General features: G+C 39.2%; 1 long non-coding RNA gene across 1 annotated transcript; it reads right to left on the reverse strand.

Annotated features, from left to right (window-relative positions):
• Positions 1-1315: 1315 nt before the first annotated feature.
• Positions 1316-14787, reverse strand: LOC308589552. The gene is made up of 4 exons (XR_014009381.1): positions 14644-14787; positions 12751-13034; positions 5177-5308; positions 1316-2375 (listed from the first exon to the last, which is right to left on the reverse strand). It is a non-coding gene; the product is annotated as an uncharacterized lncRNA (long non-coding RNA).
• Between the last annotated feature and the right edge of the window lie 6284 nt (positions 14788-21071).

Genomic DNA, 21071 nt, shown 5'->3' on the forward strand with positions numbered 1-21071 from the left:
TCTGTAAATGTCAAGTTCATTTTTTCTGGTTCCTCCTTTTTTTGATGGGGGCGTGTCTGTTTTTAATTTGTTATTTCATTAATTATAGTTACTTTTACACATTTTAAAGACAGCTACAAAGTGCACCTAACTAGCAAAGGAAGCATAAAAGCAATGTTTGGATTAATGATTTCAAAGGGGATTCAGCAAGGATTTGAGAAGCCATTCACAATACCAAATCGAGATAATAGCGACTTAATGGACTTAATGGCATGTGAACAAAGTGCTTGAAAACAGCACACTTTGGGTTTGTCACAGTCAATTTCACTTAAAACAAAATATGTTCTATTTTTACATTTTACATTTAAAGCTATTCTGCCTTAGGTTTTTATTACAAACGTCAGCTTATTTTCTTCTTCTGGTTTTGTATATATTACTATGACTATTCATAACAATATCAGTGCTTAAAATCTATACATTGTGGCAGGGTGGTGATAAAATTCACCGTTCCTTCCTAATTTGGAAGGAAGAAAACAAACATTGAAACCATAAATCTGTACTGACCCATCATATCTGAAAGTCACTGTCACAATTCATTGTCCTGACATTGACTAAATAAAAGAGAAGGATTGTGTTTGCATGAGAGGAATTTTTGTCACAGGTCACTTCCTTATATGAACCAAGGTGGGACAAAATGTTGACTCTCAATTTGCTACCCCATTCACATGTGGTGTGAATTATGGATATAAATGAGATGAGGAATACTGTTGAAATCTGCACTGCACAGAATAAATTTGGAGGGGGTGGGCTTACCATTTTTGTGCACACAGACATTTGGTCTCCTTGTTTTTAAAAGCTTCTCTCTCTCTCTCTCTCTCTCTCTCTCTCTCTCTCTCTCTCTCTCTCTCTCTCAGAACCTATCTGAATCAAGCCAAAGGCCCATCTAGTCCAACATCCTGTTCTCACAGTGGCCATCCATATTATGGGAAGCCCATAATTAGAACAGGCTGGTGCTGAGCCCAGAACTGCCCTCTCCCTACACGTGATCCCCATCAACTGATATTCAGAGGCATATTGCCTCTGACAGTGGAGACCATCTCTACCTCTTGTGGGAGCAGATTCCATATTTTAATTAGGTGCTGTGTGAAGATGTATTTTCTTTGTTATTAACAGGGGTGTTATCTTGAATAAAATATTGGGGAGCAGTTAAGCCCTGCCCTGCATAATCAGTCACAAAACTTGGTGCACACACACACACACTATTTAAATGGCAATAGCCATCAACTTTGTGGAGGGCAATGGAACCTCAGCCCCTAGGAGTTGGCTCCTACAGTCCTGAATATTCCAACATTTAGCTTCATTGGATGGTCCTGGGTTCTAGAACTGGAAGGGAGACTTAACATCTACTTTCTCCTCACCCTGCATAATTTTTATAAATCTCTAACATGCAACATCCCTTACTCATCTTCCCCCTTCAAACTAAAAAAAGCCCCAAATAGTATAACCTGTCTTCATAGGATAGTTGTTCAATTTCCTTGATCATTTTGGTTGCCTTTTCTCTGAACTTTCCAAACTATATGACATCCTTTTTGAGGTGAGGCAACCAGAACTATACACACTATTCCTAGTGTGGTCACACCATATATCTGTATCCATTATGATATTGACAGTTTTATTTTTGATCTCTTTCTTAATGATCCATAATGTGGAATCCACCTTTTTCATAGCTGTTGCAAACTGGTTGAACATCTTCATTAAACCTAAAGTATTGTTTCTGGTCAATCACCACCAGTTCAGATCCCATAGGCGTATATATGAATTTAGAGGGGGGTTTTTTTGCCGGGAAATGCATTACTTTACACTTGCATACATTACATTCATTTGCCATTTTACTGTTCATTTGCTCAGTTTGGAAACATTGCAATCACAGAGAAACCCCAGAGCAAACCAGATGAGCAGTAAAGAAATGAAATGGGAGAAATCCCCTTGTCCCTAAATAAAAGTTTACATGAATCATAGCTAATTAAACAATGAGGCTTTCTCTGCATGAAGAAAAGGCTTAAGGGAAATTTGACAACAAAACTGTTGCAGTGGAAAAATGAGAAGAATGACTGATTATCTTCCAAGGCACTGGTGCCCACAATCAATAGATTCAAACTGAAGTACAGCAGATGTAGACTGGCTATCGGGGCGGGGGGAATGATGACTTCCTAATTGTATGAATGGCTGAGCAACGAAACAGGTCTCCCAGTGAAGTTATATAATTACCTTTTGAACAGATTTGGATGGAGAATCTATCAGGAAAGGTTTGTGCATAGGATATCTTGCCAGTTTAGAAGTGTGAGCTAAATGACCCTTGGTTCTCTTCCATCTCTATAATTTGAATGGCGTACACTCTATTAACAAAGTAATAAAAGATATGTTACAGGGAGAGCTGCTGATAATGTCAACATTTCATTAGTGACACTGCGATTAAATTTCTGTCAAGCTTAGGAGCATCAATTATATGTTAGGATATGAATCAAAATAAATGGCAAAATTGATTTAAATAGTCTATGTTCGCTATTCCTAACTTAGTTCTTGCCTACAGTTAATATTTTATGCTGTAAACCTGTTCTTAGCAATAAGTACTTCATACACAGATAACCAGGTTGTGAAGGATTTCTATCATCATCTGAAAGCACAGGCACAAGTGGCATGTGCTCCTATATGGCTCCCCTTCCGGTCCTCATCACTGTTGCAGGGAAAGGAACCATGTACTCATGCAAAGACTCATGCCACATAATCCTTTCTGTTGCAGTCAGCAAAGAGAAGAAGGTTGGGTAGGTGACCCTTCTTCCTCAAGCTGCCTTAGGGTGTTCACTGGGAAGCAGATATTAACATCCCTGACTTCTTGTACCACCTACCAGTTATGAGCAAGGTAACCATGCTCATTCATGCATCCAGTTAGCTAAATGAACCAGCACCACATCCTTGCTTGCTTTAACACTGAGAGGTTGGTGGGAAAGGTGTCCTCTTAGGCCAGTTGTGAACCTCATCCCCAAATATCCTGCTCGGTCCTCAAGCAGGAAACTAACTAGTTCACCATGGATATATATTAGGATGGGTGGGTCACCATGTTGAATCCAGAGAAGGTGGTGGTGACACATTAAGGATGCCTCCTTCTGATTGCTTGGCCTTCTCAATAAGACATTGTCTCCAGGCTAGTGTGGCTTTATCCCAGTTTCGGATCAAAAACCAAAGAGCAACATCCAAGCAGCCAGTTTTATTCAGGGAACTATTATTCACGGAATGTTCACCATTAGGTAGGTTAGCTAGATGGATGGATGGATGGATGCATAGTTTGGCATAAACCCAAAGGAGATTACCAGGCAATTACGTTGAACTATGGCAAGAATTAATCTGTCGGTGCAAGACAGATTGCTAAGTAAATAAGGGGGGGGGAATGAGTCAAGAAACTTAATACATCTGATAAAAGCATCCCTGAAAGCTCTAGTTACACAGCTCATTTAAATCCCTTTTCAAAAACAGCAGCATCACCAAATTACTAACTAACTGGAGCCTAAAAGTTCTCTATTGGAAAGCTAAGCAATTCTACAGGGTTATTTCAAATTATATTACGTGTGCAGGAACTCAGTAAAGAAGGCAAATTCTGCATCCCACTTTCCCCTACGACCTTCTGATACAATAATGCAATATGTTTAAGGAAGAAACAGGAATATTTTATAGACCAGCAAGACTGAATGGGATTAGGATTTTATATGATTTCTTACTTATCTCACTTTCAGGTACAAATTTATGAGAGTTCTATATTAAAGTTGAAGCATTTCTTCATAGTTGCTAAATTGACATGCTGTCTAGCATCTTTAGTTAAGTTTGCTATAAACAATTTCGCTACTGTAATGCTCTACGATTACATCTGCACAGGCGTGTAAACCCGAATAAAATAGGGTGGGCAGGTAAACCCGCCCACATAATAAATCACATGACACGGTACACACACACATACATACCCCATTTGAATGGCAATGCCCATCAACTTTAGGGGCCCCCAACCTCCTCAAATATTTGGACCTTTTAGCCCCTAGGAGTTGGCTCCTACACATCTACATAAAAATATTCTGTCACTGCCACTTATGATGACCATACCAACTCTGCTATGAACACTTGAAGGACTGCTGGATCTGCTAAAATGAAGGATGAAGCAATAGCATCTTAGAAACCAGGAGGGCCTTGTTGGAAGTTGATTCACAGAATGTGTTACTCATTTCCCTTTCAGATTTCTCTACTAACAAAGACTAACATAAACACAGCATCAAGCTGTGTTACTTTTATTGTTGTTAGCTGCTCTGAGCCCGGCTTCAGCTTCGGCTGGGGAGGGTGGGATATAAATAAAATTGTATTATTATTATCATCATCATCATCTACTAGTTTATTATATTAGTAGCTTTCATTGTTAAAGATGCTTTCCAGAAATCCCAGATATCCTTAGATTAGGTAACACTAAAATAGTGACTTGATCTGTAATAAGACTGCGATTTTCAACACAGTGGCCTGGTTCACATGACACACTGAGCCAAATGTGTGGACTTTCACAGATGAGCTCACAGTTGATTTGTTTCTTTCCAGTTTTTTGTTGGTTTCTTTCTTTCTTTCTTTCTTTCTTTCTTTCTTTCTTTTGCAACTCTGAGCTAAGTGGTAAGGCTGAATAGCTTGAAAACCATTTGGCTAGGTCCAGTTTGAAACAAACATTATTTCTTCCACTGATTTCAACTCATGACATTCAAGGCACCAGAGTCAGCATGTAAATTAGGAAAATGAAGAATTCATTAATCCCAACTTCTTCTAGACAATGGATCACACCTAATTATGTGCAGCCTTAGAGAGTTATGTGACAATCACAGGACATTTTTTTTCTACACTGCAGTTAATGAATGTGTATGAGAAAAAACACATGTTCAAATCTCTGCATTTCACATAATACATTAAAGCTATTCTGTAAAAAAAATGACCTTAAATGTCTCCTCTAAATTCATAAATACGTGTTTCAATTTTCTCTGAATAAAAATCTGCTGAGTAACACTGTTTGTCAGGCATCACACAAATAATAAAAGTACTGGCACCCTTTTAGCACATTTCTTTTTCTCTCTCCCCCTCCACAAATCAACAATAAAATTAATAAGAATAGGGACATTACCTGATTGTGTTTTTTCTTCAGCAACCCAAATGTGTTAAAAAGTAATTTTTCATGAATATATTTTCACATTTCATTGAACACCTAGTGATACTGATGAGAACAAATACAATTTGATCGCTGCCTCGCATAAACCTGTAAAAAATACAATAATATTTTCTGAACTCTGCATTATTTTCTGAAATCTTAGCATCATTGGCAGTCAGATCCACATCACTCTAAAATGGGGCACAATGGCTGAAAGTATATGTGAAATAAATCGACTCCCCCATTCAAATAATAACAACAACAACCCAGTTATTGTATGGAGAAAAGGAAACCAACAGCAAAAATTAGATTAGCAAACCAGGGACTGTTCAAAAATAAGAAAGTGTCTGTCTTACAAGTGAACTTTAATAATATTTAAAATATTTATTCTCAATCATACATGCATAATAGGAAAAACTTACATAATGATTGCATAATGCTGGTATGAGAGCACAAACACTTTAAAAGGGCTGTGCTTTTTTTGTATTGCTTTTTTACTCTGGAGATGATCAAGGAGGAGATGATCTGGCAGTAAGTAGTCTCATTTCAATAATTATTCTATAAATAGTTAAATAATTATAACTGGACCTTGCCTAGTGATAAAGTACATTGGTTGGTAGCTTGGATCCTGAAAACAGCTGCTAAATTCATATGGTAGGTGAAATCTGCAGGGTCCAGGGCTACAGCACTAAAACATTATCCTTTATTTCTCCCTGGCATGTGGGAAAGGGGCTAAAAATGAGAGTTCTGAGACACAGGGGTGGTAGTGATCAGTGAATGTAATAAAACCCCAATTTCCAAAACTCAACAATTACAAAATTCATCCTGTTGTTAGGTCTAATGTGGTATCATTCCTAAATTAGATGTATCTAAAAGACTGATTCATATTAATAGATCTTGATTTGCATTATGAAAACAACAACCCAGGTAATAAGCATGCGAGAAACGCACATATGAAACTCCTTGTGCTGTGATGCCTCCCAATAGCTCCATAGTGTCAACGTAAGTTTATACGTTAATGTAGTCTTTCTCAACTTTGAGTTCCCAGGTGAACTACAGTTCCCATCATCCCTGACTACTGGCCATGCTGGCTCGGAGTGATGAGAGTTATACTCCAACAACATCTGGGAAATAAAGGTTGAGAAAGGCTGTGTTTAAGAATAAGCAACAAATTGGCAACCTGTGGTTTGCACCATTTCCCAGTGATGTAGCACCGTTAACAAAAGATTACACATAATCCCAACACAGGTTTATGGTCCTATGTTATGGACCCATGGAGTTCAATTAAGTTCACTCAGAAAGGTAAAAGAAATTTGTGCACAGATGATGACTGCAACAACCTATCTCTTTAATCACTCTTGTAAGAATCTGTCTTGAATTGCTTGATTTATATATAAATATAATGGTGAACTTTTAATTTGAAGGTTGGGAATTTTTTTTTTAGGTGGGGTGTTGTTTAGTTTTCCTCAGTAACTAAATTAAATTGTCCATCAAATTTAATCAGTCAGTTTGTGACAAGGTATCCCATGGGCACGTTTTACTGTAGGTGTCATTATCATTGCCTTCATAAATCACCATAATAGAACTCCATAGTGCCAGGCTGTTGCAGAGCATCACATGATAAATCCCTAATAAATTGGTCTGGATTTTCTAAAATAAGAACAGCTCAATCTTCTGAACATAAAAATACGAGAACAATACTGCTTCCTGGCGCAGAAACAAACAGGTCAGGGGGGTGTGTGAAGCGCATTTGTGAGACAGACTGGAAATGCAGCATGAAGTCTGGTGTAATTGCCAGAGGTTGGGAGGAGTGAGAAGACGTTACTTAGGTGCTGTCCCATACCTCCCCACCCCCTTATTCTCAAGCAAGGCAAGAGATAGATCAATGAGAGACAGCCGGAATTGGGAGTGGCCTAGTTTGACGGTTCTTTTGGACAGAAAAAGAACTTTGTCAGTGGCAGCAGCTCGGCAGTGGCATAGCAACTGCAGAGGCAAACTCACTGGCCTCATAGAACCATAGAATTGCAGATTTGAAAGGGACTCAATAAGTCATCTGCTTCAACTCCCTACAGTGCAGAAATCACAGCTCAATAATCATTTCAATGTAGTCCATTCCACTGTTGAACAGCTCTTATAATCAGAAAGTTATTCATAATGTTTAGTTATTCATGATGCTTGTGCCATCTTCCATGTGGCAGCCCTTTACATATTCAAAGATATATCTTTTCTTAGTCACTTCTTCTCCAAGCTAAACACACCCAGTTCCCTCAAACATTCCTCATAAGGCTTGGTTTCCAGACCCTTTGTGAACTTAGCTGTCCTCCTCTGCGCATGTTCTAGTTTGTCTTCTTGAACTGTGGTGCACAAAAATGAACACAATATTCCAAGTGGGGTCTGGTGAAGGCAGAAAAGAGTGGAACCAATGACAGATCTTGGGGCCTCAATTTTTTTTGGCAACCTGTGTGACACCAAAATTCAACATACGTACCCACCCTTCTTGCCTTCCATTCCACCTGCCCACAGACTGTCTTGCCAGAGTGGTGCATGCTCCCGCTTGGACTACTGCAATGCGCTCTACGTGGGGCTACCTTTGAGGGTGACCCGGAAACTACAATTAATCCAGAATGAGGCAGCTAGACTGGTGACTGGGAGCGGCTGCCGAGACCACATAACACCGGTCTTGAAAGACCTACATTGGCTCCCAGTACGTTTCCAAGCACAATTCAAAGTGTTGGTGCTGACCTTTAAAGCCCTAAATGGCTTCAGTCCTGTATACCTGAAGGAGCGTCTCCACCCCCATCGTTCAGCCTGGACACTGAGATCCAGTGCCGAGGGCCTTCTGGCAGTTCCCTCATTGTGAGAAGTGAGGTTACAGGGAACCAGACAGAGGGCCTTCTTGATAGGGGCGCCTGCCCTGTGAAACGCCCTCCCTTCAGATGTGAAGGAAATAAGCAGCTATCTTATCTTTAAAAGACATCTGAAGGCAGCGCTGGTTTAAGGAAGTTTTTAATATTTAATGCTGTATTGTTTTTAACACTCGATTGGGAGCCACCCAGAGTGGCTGGAGGAACTCAGCCAGATGGGCGGGGTATAAATAATAAATTATTATAATTATTATTATTATAAGATTTTTGGTACCCTCAAGGCTCTGCACCTAGTGCAACTGAACTGGTCATGTTTGCCTAAATCTGCCTCTGGTGCAACTATTACCTTCCCATTCCACATTAGGATTATTAAGTGGATTCCTTTCATCCATTGCATACAACTAAGCATGTTCAACCATCCACACCATGCAGTCAGGGCTTCACCTATCCAAGGGCATATCACTGCCAAGATTTCAGGCTACCTAAGTGTGGTTCTGGTCACAGTCTTTAATGGCACCTCTTCATACCTCTATCAGTCCATCATCTTCAGATTCTACCCCAGCCATGCCTGTAGCAGTGATGTGGCTGGACATTTAAGAAAGAAAAGGAATCCACATTGCAGGTAATAAAATAAAACATCCTATTTGAGATATATAGGTAGGCTACCTAACTAGGAATTACCTGAGGCATGGTAAGCTTAGGGGAGAAAGTAGTGGGAAAGTTTGAAAGACTGCCAGAGAAATGTATTAAAGAGAGTTAAAATTAATACTGTTTGTTCAGTCAATTCTTTTAGTCAAGCAACAAGGCTTTATATTAATGTGTGTTCTCTGGTAATTGTTTTGAATACAAGGGAATGATTGGAAAGGGGACCAAAACCAAGTAAGTAAACTATTAGACTCTACCGCAAATCAGTGATGCACGGAAATGAAATGAGGTGGAAGCATTTAATAAGATGCCACAAATATATCTTTCCACTGCCCCCTAAAAAAGTTAAAATTAATATGCTATGTCAAAAACAGGATTACCATAGACAAAAACTCGACATAAACAATTATGTTGGGGTGGATTCTAATCAGATGAATCACAACTAGGTTAGTAGTTGCATAAGCTACATATGTTCATTAGAGAAAGAGGAAGAATTCATTTCAAAAGGATTTATTCATGGAGTTTGGTGCTTCTGACCAGAACAAGATTTTCCTGCTTCAAACTCCCTCTTTCACTTATGTATAAGCCACTCACGGAAGGCCATTGTCTTTTTAAAAAGCAGTTTAAAACCCCAAGTATATTCTGGTAATAAGGATATCATATCCAAATCAATTTATCATCAAGTTTTAGAGTGGCGTGTATCTGTTCTGAAATTTGCACATCATTCACAAATGCCTGGGTTAGGTTGCCTAAAAGCTTCTGCAAATGTTCATCAGGAGTGACATCATCATTGTCTACAGCATGTTGCTTGCCCACACCATGTGACTGTAACATCATTTCACAGTCCACATCCTCTCTCATGGGTGCCTTCACTTCTTACCAAACTCCAGGATATTAAGATAATTGGGGAATAACAAAACACTGGGTCATTGATCCACTATCTGCTCCACAGCAAGGACATGACAGGGTGGGAGGGGTACTCATGGACTTCCTACTTAGGTTGATGCTCTGGCTGTGGAGGAGATCTTGAGTTGGTGTGTCAGGGCTTTGCCTTTCCAGTCTTCACTCTCCTCCCAACAGGCAGAAATCACCATTGCTAGAAGGAGGCATGTCTGGGTTGTTGTTGTTTTTTGCAGGGGTGCCCCCCCCCCAAGTGATAGGCATCTTTTCTTTCAAGGATAATAGGATCCTGTTTTCTACTCTGACCTTCCTTCCAAAGGTGAAGCAGCTATACACTTGTACCCCACAGATACAACTTCACACTTCTCTGAATTCTTCAATGCAGATGTGCAGCCAGGCAAAGTGTAGGGGGGAAAGCATTTGCTTTAGAAAACTGTGCACAAACATACATATATTCATGAAAATCACTTTGCAAAAGTTGCTATATTAAACAAAATTTCATAGAGAAATGTGCTTATTAGAAGAAATTCACACAAAAAATGTTTATGGTTTTTTCCCCCTTTTAAAATTGCAAACTAATGTGGAAATGTGGATCCATAAATTTAAGCCAGGAAAAATGAGAAATTGAGAGAAACTGAAATTGAGAGGTCCACCTAAGGAATGAAAATGGTGGCTCTGTAAATGAAAATATGCATGCAGATCCTATTGCAACAAACCATCTCTTTATAATTCCATTAAAACATTTGAGGAGGTGTCTTATATGCTCATTTGTTGATATAGTTTCATAATGAAGAACAGCCACATTGTGGTTGGCAGGAGTAAAAACAGCTTTACAATGCTGAAGGCGGTGTTGTTAATGGTTGGTGTGGGTGCGTGGGGGTGTGTAGTAAGTATTGTGCCAATAAAGCACCTTGAGTGCTACTTTGTAAAAGGTAACAGAATCAGGCAATTAGATTATTTCAATCTTCACACAAGTTTCTGTGAAGTGGTACTATTATTTAAAAGTTGCACCTCCTTAACATCTAAAAGATCTGGCTCATCAGTTCTCTGTATAAGCAAGTCTGCGACTTAAAGAAAATCCATGCTCAGGTGGTCAAAATCTAAATCAGAGATGGGAAGTCTAACTCAAATCATTACATGTTGGATGAGGCAAAATGTATGCCATGACAACAGTGTGATGACTAGAAGCATGCAGGAAGCAAGCCATTGGCTCAGTGAGGTTTCAGGGTGTCTGCCCAGCAGCTCAGAACAAGATTCTAAACCAGTCTGCAATGATATAAGGGCCAGATCCAAAATGGGTGCCATTGCTCCAGGTCACCTGATCCTGCTGGGCTTAATAATAATAATAATAATAATAATAATAATAATAATAATAATATAATTTATTATTTGTACCCCGCCCATCTGGCTGGGTTTCCCCAGCCACTCTGGGCGGCTTCCAACAAAGATGAAAAATACACTAAAATGTCACATATTAAAGACTTCCCTGAACAATTCACATGCAATAGGCTGCAGGCATCTGAAGCATATATCCAGCTGCATTACAATATTGTGTCCGCTTGGAGTATGCCAAGTGGTCCAAGAAATACATTTTCTTCCACCTTTCTCATCACAGGAAGAATGTGGATGCCATGAGTGGACCTTAATCCAAGATGCTATCCTTTTTTCTCTTTTTTTTTTTAACAACATAAATAAACTTTCTCCTCCACACCAGGACAAACTTCATCCACTGAAGTCAAGAAGAAACCAAAGTAAGCAGGTAAGGCATTTTGGCAGAATTGGGATCACCACAGGGCCATAGTTCATCATTAGAGCATTTTCTTTGCCCGGAGAAGGTTCAGTTATTGGCATCTCCAGACAGAGCTATCTGAAACCTTGGAGAACCATGGACAGTCCTTGTGGACAATACTGACCAATACTTGGTATAAGACAGCTTCCTTAGTTGCTACGATGCTACATACAATTTTTATATGCAGTGTATCAAAAAATGTAGATTGCAGAAGAAACAAATGTACAATAAATGCAAAAGAGTTTCACCTAATAATAATAATAACAACTAATAATTATTATTATTATTATTCCTCACCCATCTGGCTGGGTTTCCTCAGCCATGCTGGGCAGCTCCCTACAAGGAGCTGTCAGGGAAAAGAGAAAAGATGATAGGTTATAAGCATCCTCACAACAGAGGCAGTTTTAGGGTGGCCTGACCAGTGTGCTCCCTTGGGTGATGTGCTGCAAGGGGCACCAAAACAATGCTGTAGAGGAGAGTGTGGGAGGCAGGGGGATGAATTCTAGCATTGCACAGGGTGCTGCTAATAGTGTGTGATAAAAGGAATCACTTCCTAAAGAGAGGCACATATCTACCTGAACTGTGCATATCTGCTGATTGAAATTGAAAATGCTGGTGAAGACGGCTTAACAATTATGTTGTCAACTAATGCAGTAGTGTTGCCAATGTAATAATATCACTGTCAAAGCAATTTCTGAGCACAGAAGATTTAAATAAGCTGTTGCCTAAATAAAGCTACGTCTGAACCAAACTGTAGACTTATTGTCTATGTGGTAGGGGGAACAATCAATAAAAAAGCTCAGGTAACAAATGGAATAGGGTGGATGTGGAGGAACTCCCTGAAACCACCACCTTGAAATAGATCAAGCTGATCTAGCTGAAACTTAGAGGGAGTCCTGAGTTCTTTAGGAAGGTCACAAGTCACATAGATGCTGCAATCCAGCACCCCAGGAGGGATCCCTAATGAACTCAGTGGGACTTACTTCTGAATAGATATGCTCTGGAATGCACTGAAAAAAACTCCAGAGGGCTCAGATGTGACCCAGAGTAAGCTATGCCAGTGAGAACTCCCAAGGTGAATTAAACATGTGTTCCAGTTTCACAAACTGCTCTTGTGCCTCGTTTTCTATTATGTCACTTTAGCAACACACGTTTATTCAAGCCTAGTCAAAATAACATTATGTATTATTAGTACAGTAGTGTTAGCATTATTAGTGTTGTTATTGTCCCTGCTGTTTGATGGTTGTTGACTTTCTCCCATTCTTTTCTGAACAACAATACTTTAAAAATAGCTTGCAGTGTAGCATAGTGAGGAAGTTGGTATGGGGGGGGGAGAATTAGAAGTGGCACACCTCTTCTTGATGTAGGGTTGTAACCAATACTGTAGGTGTGCAGAGCATTACCACTGCACTCATACAAAGTGATCTACTTCTCTTAACCCTGCTGCCCTCTGTTCCCTTTCAAAATCTGCTCTGGAAGATTGCAGCAGCAACGTCCTCTTAAAATTAAAGAACTGGCTGTCTCTGCACATACTTTCAGCCAGGATTCTTTCTGTAATTCTAGAACCGAACTCATAGTCCTTCCACGGAAATCCTTTCTTGATGTTCCAAACCTTCAGTTTCTTCATCTCAGCTGTCTGATAAAGAAAGAGAACACCTTTTTATTGTGGCTATTGTTAAATAATTGGGAGTCAGAATTCTTGAGGATCGTCTGCAAACCTGTCAGAGATCTACCAATATGTATGTTGTATTTTTATTTCTTTTTTCCCTAAGCTGGCCTGAAAATGCCAACTGGCAGAGAAGGGTGAGGCATCCATTTTAGAAAACACCTTGCCTGATATTGGGGTACCTCAATAATTTGGACTATCAGAGCAGAGCAGCTAACAATACTAGAAATTGCAAGTATGGCTGAATCAACATATATGGTCTACTGAAGAAATGGGCACATTATACAAATTGAATGCTTTTCAAAATGGGATTCCTTTATTACCTCTTATATACACATTACGGTATATAAATAATGTGTTTGGGTGATTGGGTATTTTATGTTTAACACTAAGAGATATATAAAAATGCATGTATAATAATTATTATTAAACTTTTCAATAAGCAAATAAGTGCAAATTTCCCGTATGGGCCTGTTTGGTCCAGTTCCAATGGTTCTTCTTTCCTAAATAATAAGACAAATCCTCTTGCCCATTTTGCACTAAACAATATCATAAATTGAAACTTATGTAAAAAAAAACACACTTCCCTCAGTGCAGAAGACTTTTGCCAAAGTCACTAGCAGCAAAGGTTACCAATAAAGCGTATGCTATAGACATGACTTGACAGTTTGAAACCAGATGACTGGCAGACACAATCGAGGCTCATTATGCACTTGGTCTATGTTTGTTTGCTTCCCTCCTGAGAAATGTCCTGGGAAGTTTAATTCAGATAGACCAAATATACACTGAAGTACGCTATCGCCCATGTTGTGTGTAACTATACAGAGGGGTATTTTTGCCCTCTGTTTGACCTCCCCCTTTCAGTTATATTTTGTTCACATGCCTTAACTGTGCATCCAATATATCTTGTACCACTGCCGACACCACAAAATATCTTTCTCTGTAGTTTGAGTCTGCAAGGGGTGGGGGGATACTTTGGGTAACCTGATGCCATTGTAACACCTATTGGTTCACAGATGGGCAGTCTCACCCACCTGTCAAAATGCCCCACCAGCTGAAAAAGGTTCTCAGCCCTGGTATAAAGTGGAAATGTTTCAATGATCTGCATGTATGCAGATACCCCATCCTACTCAGAATCCAGATTCTAAAATTAGCACTTGGATCATTCATGGTTTACATATTGAAACTCCAGAATATTCATTTTTGCAAGGAAGAAGAAAAAGAACAGCATTTGTGTAATTGTTTAGATTTTCAGAGTTTAGAGTAATGTGTTCAGCTTCGATGAATACAAAACTCATGGAAGATGCTGGATTTTTTTATTTTTTTAAAAGCAATTTCCTTTGTTTTTTATATCAGTCTATTTAAAAATAGCACCATGTTCTAGCTTTTAACACAAGAAAATATATGATTTTTGATTGATTTTTTCCCCCGATTGGGAAATTTCTAAAGTTCTTTCTTTTCAGTTTCCCTAGGCCAACGTCTATTAAGTCTATGCAATTGTGTCCTAAACACTCATATATTGATTACAGTGTTATATTTAACTGATGTTATTTCAAAGTAAAGTGGAACGTTACTATACCTTGAAGGGCATCAGCTTGAAGGATGACAGCTGACAGTTGTCTGCTGTATTCTCCATCAGCTATAGACAGCTTTCTTCAGGAGGGCCTGGGGTCATCTGAACCTGACACATGAAAGATCTTGTACTGTGTTTACATCAACTTCTGTCTCTCGACTGACAAAGCACTTAGGTAGCTTTGTAGCTGAACGAACACTTGTCTCAGTGTAACTTACATCCTTCAAGCATTTCCTGGTCAAAGGTCTATTGCTTCTGATAATCACTGAGGTGGATAGATTGTGACATAACCTGGTTGTATTCGTGGTGAATTGAATCCCTCTTCATGGAAATAAGTGAAACAAATAGTTGCTTCGTGATAGAAATCCTGTGTCTGGCATAACAATTATGTTTTTGCATTTCAACACAAAGCTTTCTTTTTTACTTTATTTTGTGGTATTTAATCTTTTGAAGTTCTTTGTATATGCTAGGGGTGTATGTCTGCTCTGCAAAAAACCCTAATCAGAGACAGAATTGAGCATGGTCTGTGGAAGATGTGCACCTCAAGAGGAGGAAGCCAAGCTCCCGTGGGGCATGATAGGGTGGATCAGGGAACACAAAGAGCATCATCTCATGGCATTTCTGATGTGGATGTAAAATGCCAAATGGGGACACAGCTTTGCTTGCAAATTTCATCCAATTATGATTCTCAAAACTAAAGAAAAGTTTGAGATGTTTGCTTTTCCTTTTTTTAAAAAAAGCATGTCATTCTCATATCCTATCAGAAATAAGAGAGGAAATGTGGCATATCCCATGGTACATGGAAATATTCCAGACTGAGTCACCTTTGACCACTTGGAATAAGTTCAATATCACTTTTGCCAGCGCAGTATTTATCAATGACTTTTTGTTGAGGACCATTTAGACAAGATTAAATACTTCAGACCCTGAAGTTGTGAGGTCCTGCTCTTGCCATAACAAATCTTCTGCACCTACATAAAAGTTGGCAAAATACCTATGATGCTCTGAATATAATTCAAAAGTGGTTGGGAAAGGAAGCAAAGGAGCACTCCTGTAACTCTTTAATTGATTTTTTTTTAAGAAAGCCACCAAAATTAAGCTTTTTTGACGGGAACCTAACCCAAAAATAGGGATTTTAAGCTTTTTGAGCTGTTTCTGTTGCTTTTTCTATCATGTTGCCATACATCTGGGTATTCCCTGACATTTTGCCAGTTCAGCAACATCCCCCCCATGCCATTTTTACACCCAGAAACCAGGATTGGTCAGGAATTTCCTGACGTATGGCAAACCTACACTATAAGCCTTTAAACTCAAATGTTATAAAAATTGAACCTGCAGACATAATCTACCTGATGGGGTCTACAAATCTGCCAAATTTCAAGCCAATCCAATAAAAATGGCAACAGATACAAGTTTAAAAATGCTGAGAATTGGTTCCAATACAGGACTAAGACAATACAAGACATCTTTGTTGGTCCCAGGCACTCTATACCACCCACCTGAATTTGGGCCTGAAAGACCAAGGAAAAGTGTAAGGTAAAGGTAAAGGTAAAGGTAAAGGGACCCCTGACCATAAGGTCCAGTCGTGGCCGACTCTGGGGTTGCGGCACTCATCTCGCTTTATTGGCCGAGGGAGCCGGCGTACAGTTTCCAGGTCATGTGGTCAGCATGACTAAGCCGCTTCTGGCGAGCCAGAGCAGTGCGCGGAAACGCCGTTTACCTTCCCGCTGGAGCGGTACCTGTTTATCTACTTGCACTTTGACATGCTTTCGAACTGCTAGGTTGATAGGAGCAGGGACTGAGCAGCGGGAGCTCAACCCGTCGCGGGGATTCGAACCGCCGACCTTCTGATCAGCAAGTCCTAGGCTCTGTGGTTTAACCTACAGCACCACCCAAAAAACATTTTTTGACATTGCACAACACAGTCATGGATCATGTGACATGTAGGTTAAGGCACTAGTCATAGCTTTCCTGGCTTTGTGAGATGGCCTTAGCTCTGAACTAATTGTTTTGTTTTGTTTTTAATCACTGAATAACAGCTCCCAAGCTTTTCACTGTGAAATCCTGCAGTATGGCAAATAAGAACTGAGGGTGACTAATTATGTGCTCAAATACTTGCTAAATTGGAAGTCTTTGCGCTGATTAGGGATCTTCTTTTGGCACTTGCAAATCAATAGATAATAAGCCATTAGAAGATGCATGGAATATTTTATAGTGTCTTTTCTTGAGAGTTTGTAGCTTTCAGGAAAGAAAGAAACATGAAACCAGACAGCTTTTTTGTAATTTAGGATCCTGTTACTCAAATGTTTGCACAGTTCTAGTAAAAATAATAAATAACAATGGTGGCTATGAAAACACTTGCCACACACACAACCCATTTAACATTAAGCACTGTAGTAATTTTAATTAATCAGAGCACAGTATCAACGTCAGAGAACTAAAGTTGTTAATGATGCTAAGCTCTGTGTTAGCAAAGAAAAAAGAGCCTGATTCTGCTTGCTTTATTAAGTAAGGGACCCTAATATCTTATTCCCTAAATGATGCCATTGATTTTTAATGGAGCTATTTGCTGAATAAAGTGCTGACTTAATGAGAGTTGGGTTTGCCTAATCTGGTGATGCATGGCATGTGTCATTCCACGAAGGCCTTGCAAAATGTTAAGTAAAATTGGCATCCAGACTAGTTGATGGGAGGTGTTGTTATAATAATTGACTTACCTTATTTTGAATGTATGAAATAGTCTGTAAACAATATTTTATCATTAGGCTTTGAATCTGCTTCTGGATCCATGCTATTCAAAGGAGGAGTGATTAAGGAGGTTATTAGTAAACCTACAAAGAACAGGACACAGAGCAGTTAAACATTACCCCATCATCTGTGCAAGAAATGTTCGGCATCATTACATTCTCCACAATAGTAACTTGGCACTGCTCTGTGGGGTAAGCAATCAATACATGCAGGCAATGCTTATTATATCAATAGTAAAATGTATGATTTAGATGGCTTCAGCACTGTAAAATCAATATGCATGTCTCTTTATAAGGCCAAGCATTAGTCTCTGCTGCAGCTGGGAGTGACAATGTATGAGCTATAATTAATGGGGGGGGGGGCTTCTACAAGTCTTAATTTGGTTTTGTGCACACTTCCGTTCCAACTGTTGCTGAACATTAAATATAAACATTGTTCTCATCACTATCTATTGTATAAAAAGCTCCCTGAATGCTTTTATTCACATTAGAACTATCCAGTGCTATTTTTCTAGAAAAACAGGTGCCGGAACTCACCATGACTGCCTCCCTTGTTATCTTATACAGTCATACCTCGGGTTGAATGTGCTTCGGGCTGAGTGCGTTCGAGTTGCGCTCCGCGTTACTTCCGGGTTTCGCCGCTTGCGCATGCGCTCAAAATGACATGCGCATCGCAGAAGCGCCGAAACGTGCAGATGTGCGGACACAGGTTACGTTCGCATCTAGAGGTACCACTGAAATAGCAATGGTGCCCACCTGAGAGGTGAGTTCTGGCTAAAAAAAAAAGCCCTGGAAATATCGCTTCTGCAAATATCCCCAACATTGCTATGGTGACTGAAAATGTATAGCAAATGAGATTCTTGCCTTTTGGCTCACATACGTCTGCTTTGAGAAAGGTGAACCAGAAAACAAAAACCAACCATAATGTCCCCTGTGGCTTATCTACAGCAAAGGTAATCTCTCATGATTCCGGTAGTTTTGGCTAGTGCTGTGCAGGAAGTCCACATACCTTTTCTGGTGGCCAGTGTTGCAGCCAGGCATTGGGGGCCCCGCAATGGTCCAGCTGGGGGCAGAGATTGATGCCCCATCATTGCCATCCAGGCCACGTTTTCGGCTCTGGCAGAGCTCCTGCCCAGGCAAGGCCTGGGAAGAGTCTTCTACATTTCCCCCTGATCACTCTTCATCAATTAATGAGAAAAGAAATTGGATGAGAGATTTTGGCAGAGCACTAGTTCTGGTCCCCAGTGTTTTCAATATATTTTGGACACTTGAACATTGTTTGCTTCTAAATCTGATGTCTGATGCCATATCCGGAATACTGCAGTCACAAGCAGCGATTTAAAAAAGCTCAACCATTTTTCTGTCTAGATTTTCACTTTTTGAAATATACATCAGAAGAGGAAAGGAAGGAAGATCCTAAACATAAGTTGCAACTACAGGATGGCAGACTTGTCTATAATATTGATTTACAGAGCTAGAATGAAAATGGCACTCACTGCACTCCAGCATCTAAAAAAAGTCATTATTATCATCAGTTTATTTGTATGCTGCCTTTCCATGGTAAACCATGCCTTGCAGCTCACAATAATATAATACAGTATTGTAACAGGATAAGGTAACAATATATAATAAAACATAGAAACAGCATTGCATGGCAATTCAAAGCATATCAAAAATCTCACATGAATACATTCAGTTTGTACTCAACAATCACTATATTATGTAACTTTTAAAAACGGAACAAACATTGCTAAGTTATATAACAATCCTGTGTATGACTTCTCAAAAGTTTTGTCCTATTGTGTAGTGCTGAACCAAAACAAATGTCAAATCTTCAGAAAATCTGATTGATGTTTATTCCAATTCAGCAGTAAACAAAGGTTTGTCCCAGTGAAAGCAGCAGGACAAAAAAATAAACATCATCATCACTCGGACTGTGTCATGAATCACAATACAAATGAAAGTGTGTCTGGGCCCTTACTGGACCCAAGTTGTGTATAGGAGTGAACCCTTAAGTTCTAACACCCCATTCAAGCAGAAGCAAAATGAGAAGTATATGTTAATCTCCAAATGATCTCCAAATGATCATTTGGTCCTTGCGACTTGATTTTGACATTGATGATACTAATTTAAAGTGACTGACCAAACTTCTCAGTGTGGTCATAAAACTATGCACTATAATTCAATGAGCTGCTACTTCAGTGATTTTTGTTTTCTGTAAGGCAGCTAGCATTTGGCCTTTCTAAACACATCAGCCTTGATGTGCAGGGCAGTCTTCAGCAGGAGCTGCCAATCCTCTGCAAAGAAGAGCTTCTAATTTGTACTGTGATAAGAAAGCAAAGCAAAATGCTGGAAATCTGCTCACATGCTTTTGAACTGGGGAGGATGACCCAGATTGCATTCAATAAGGTGTTATTTGTTTAAAATGTTACAGCAGCTTATCTAGAGAGGGGTAGAATTTTGCAGTACACTTATAATGACCTGGAGGGAGGCATAGTTATCTCTTCTTTTTTGTCATTTTTGTTTCATCCTTTTCTTTGCCTAATTGGTTATTTTCAGCAAGTCAAACTCAGTTTTGGGATTTTAACTCAGACATAGGCATTTTGTTGCTCCCCAAAATATCAGTAAGATTAACAGCTCAAGGGGGAGGGGGAGTTATGTTTTAATAGGTCACATAGTTCCACTTCCGCAGAGTCTTAAAGGCCAGTATTTACATAATATAATGTTATGTTATTTGCATGGTCCTGTGCTTGCCCAAATGGCACCTTGAAAGGAAACTTTATCTTTTTGATTGTAGATATCTATAATAACTTCCTATGGAAACAGGTTTTTAAACTAAATCTACTGCTATTTATAAGGAAACAATAAATAAATAACAATTCGGGTCACATATCTCGCTTCTGCAAAGTCTGATCTTAGAATTATTTTGGCCATTCCAAACTCTTCCATGCTTTCCGTGCTTCTAGAATAATCATTACTTATGATCATAATATGGACATTTTCAATTGAATCTAACCTTCTCAAACTAAGCCATTATATTTTCACCCAAATTTTAATTTATTGAGTGAAAGCTGCCTACTTTAACGTTGCCATACCACACTATATTCTGCAATGATCTAAATCTTTACATAAGATTAGTGCATCATTAGTTACATAAGATTAGTGGAAATGATTGTTTAGGTAGCCTTACAACTATTAAAACCTGTGCACAAAAACCCCTAGGTCTTTTAGTTAAAAGCCCTACATTCATATCATTGAATGAGCTGGTGTATAATTGAAACACAAATCCATAGCCTTTTTTCCATTAAGCAGTCTCCTGCTCCAGATTAGGAAACAAAACTAGAAAATTAAATTCTTCAAAAGATTCATGCCCATGTAAATAATGCATTGATCCAAATTTAAACAAAATGTTCATCAATTTTTTTCCTGGAAAGCTGGGAAATGACATACAAGAAGGAAAGAGATTTTTACAAAAATGAAATACGGTAAGAATGAAATGAATAGGAAGAAAGAAACTTTATGGGGCAGATTCAAAAGACATTAAATGAAGTTGGGTAGGCCACAGTTTGCCCACCTGTGGTCTAATGTGTACAGCTAGTGCTTGTGCTGTCAAGTTCCTGTTCTAAAGGAATTCCACCATCAGAAGATATCAGTTCCCCAAAATGAACACACTCTGAATTGCAGCTG

Source organism: Podarcis bocagei (genome assembly GCF_964188305.1).
Source record: "Podarcis bocagei genome assembly, chromosome: 6".
In the NCBI taxonomy this organism is placed as follows: domain Eukaryota; kingdom Metazoa; phylum Chordata; class Lepidosauria; order Squamata; family Lacertidae; genus Podarcis; species Podarcis bocagei.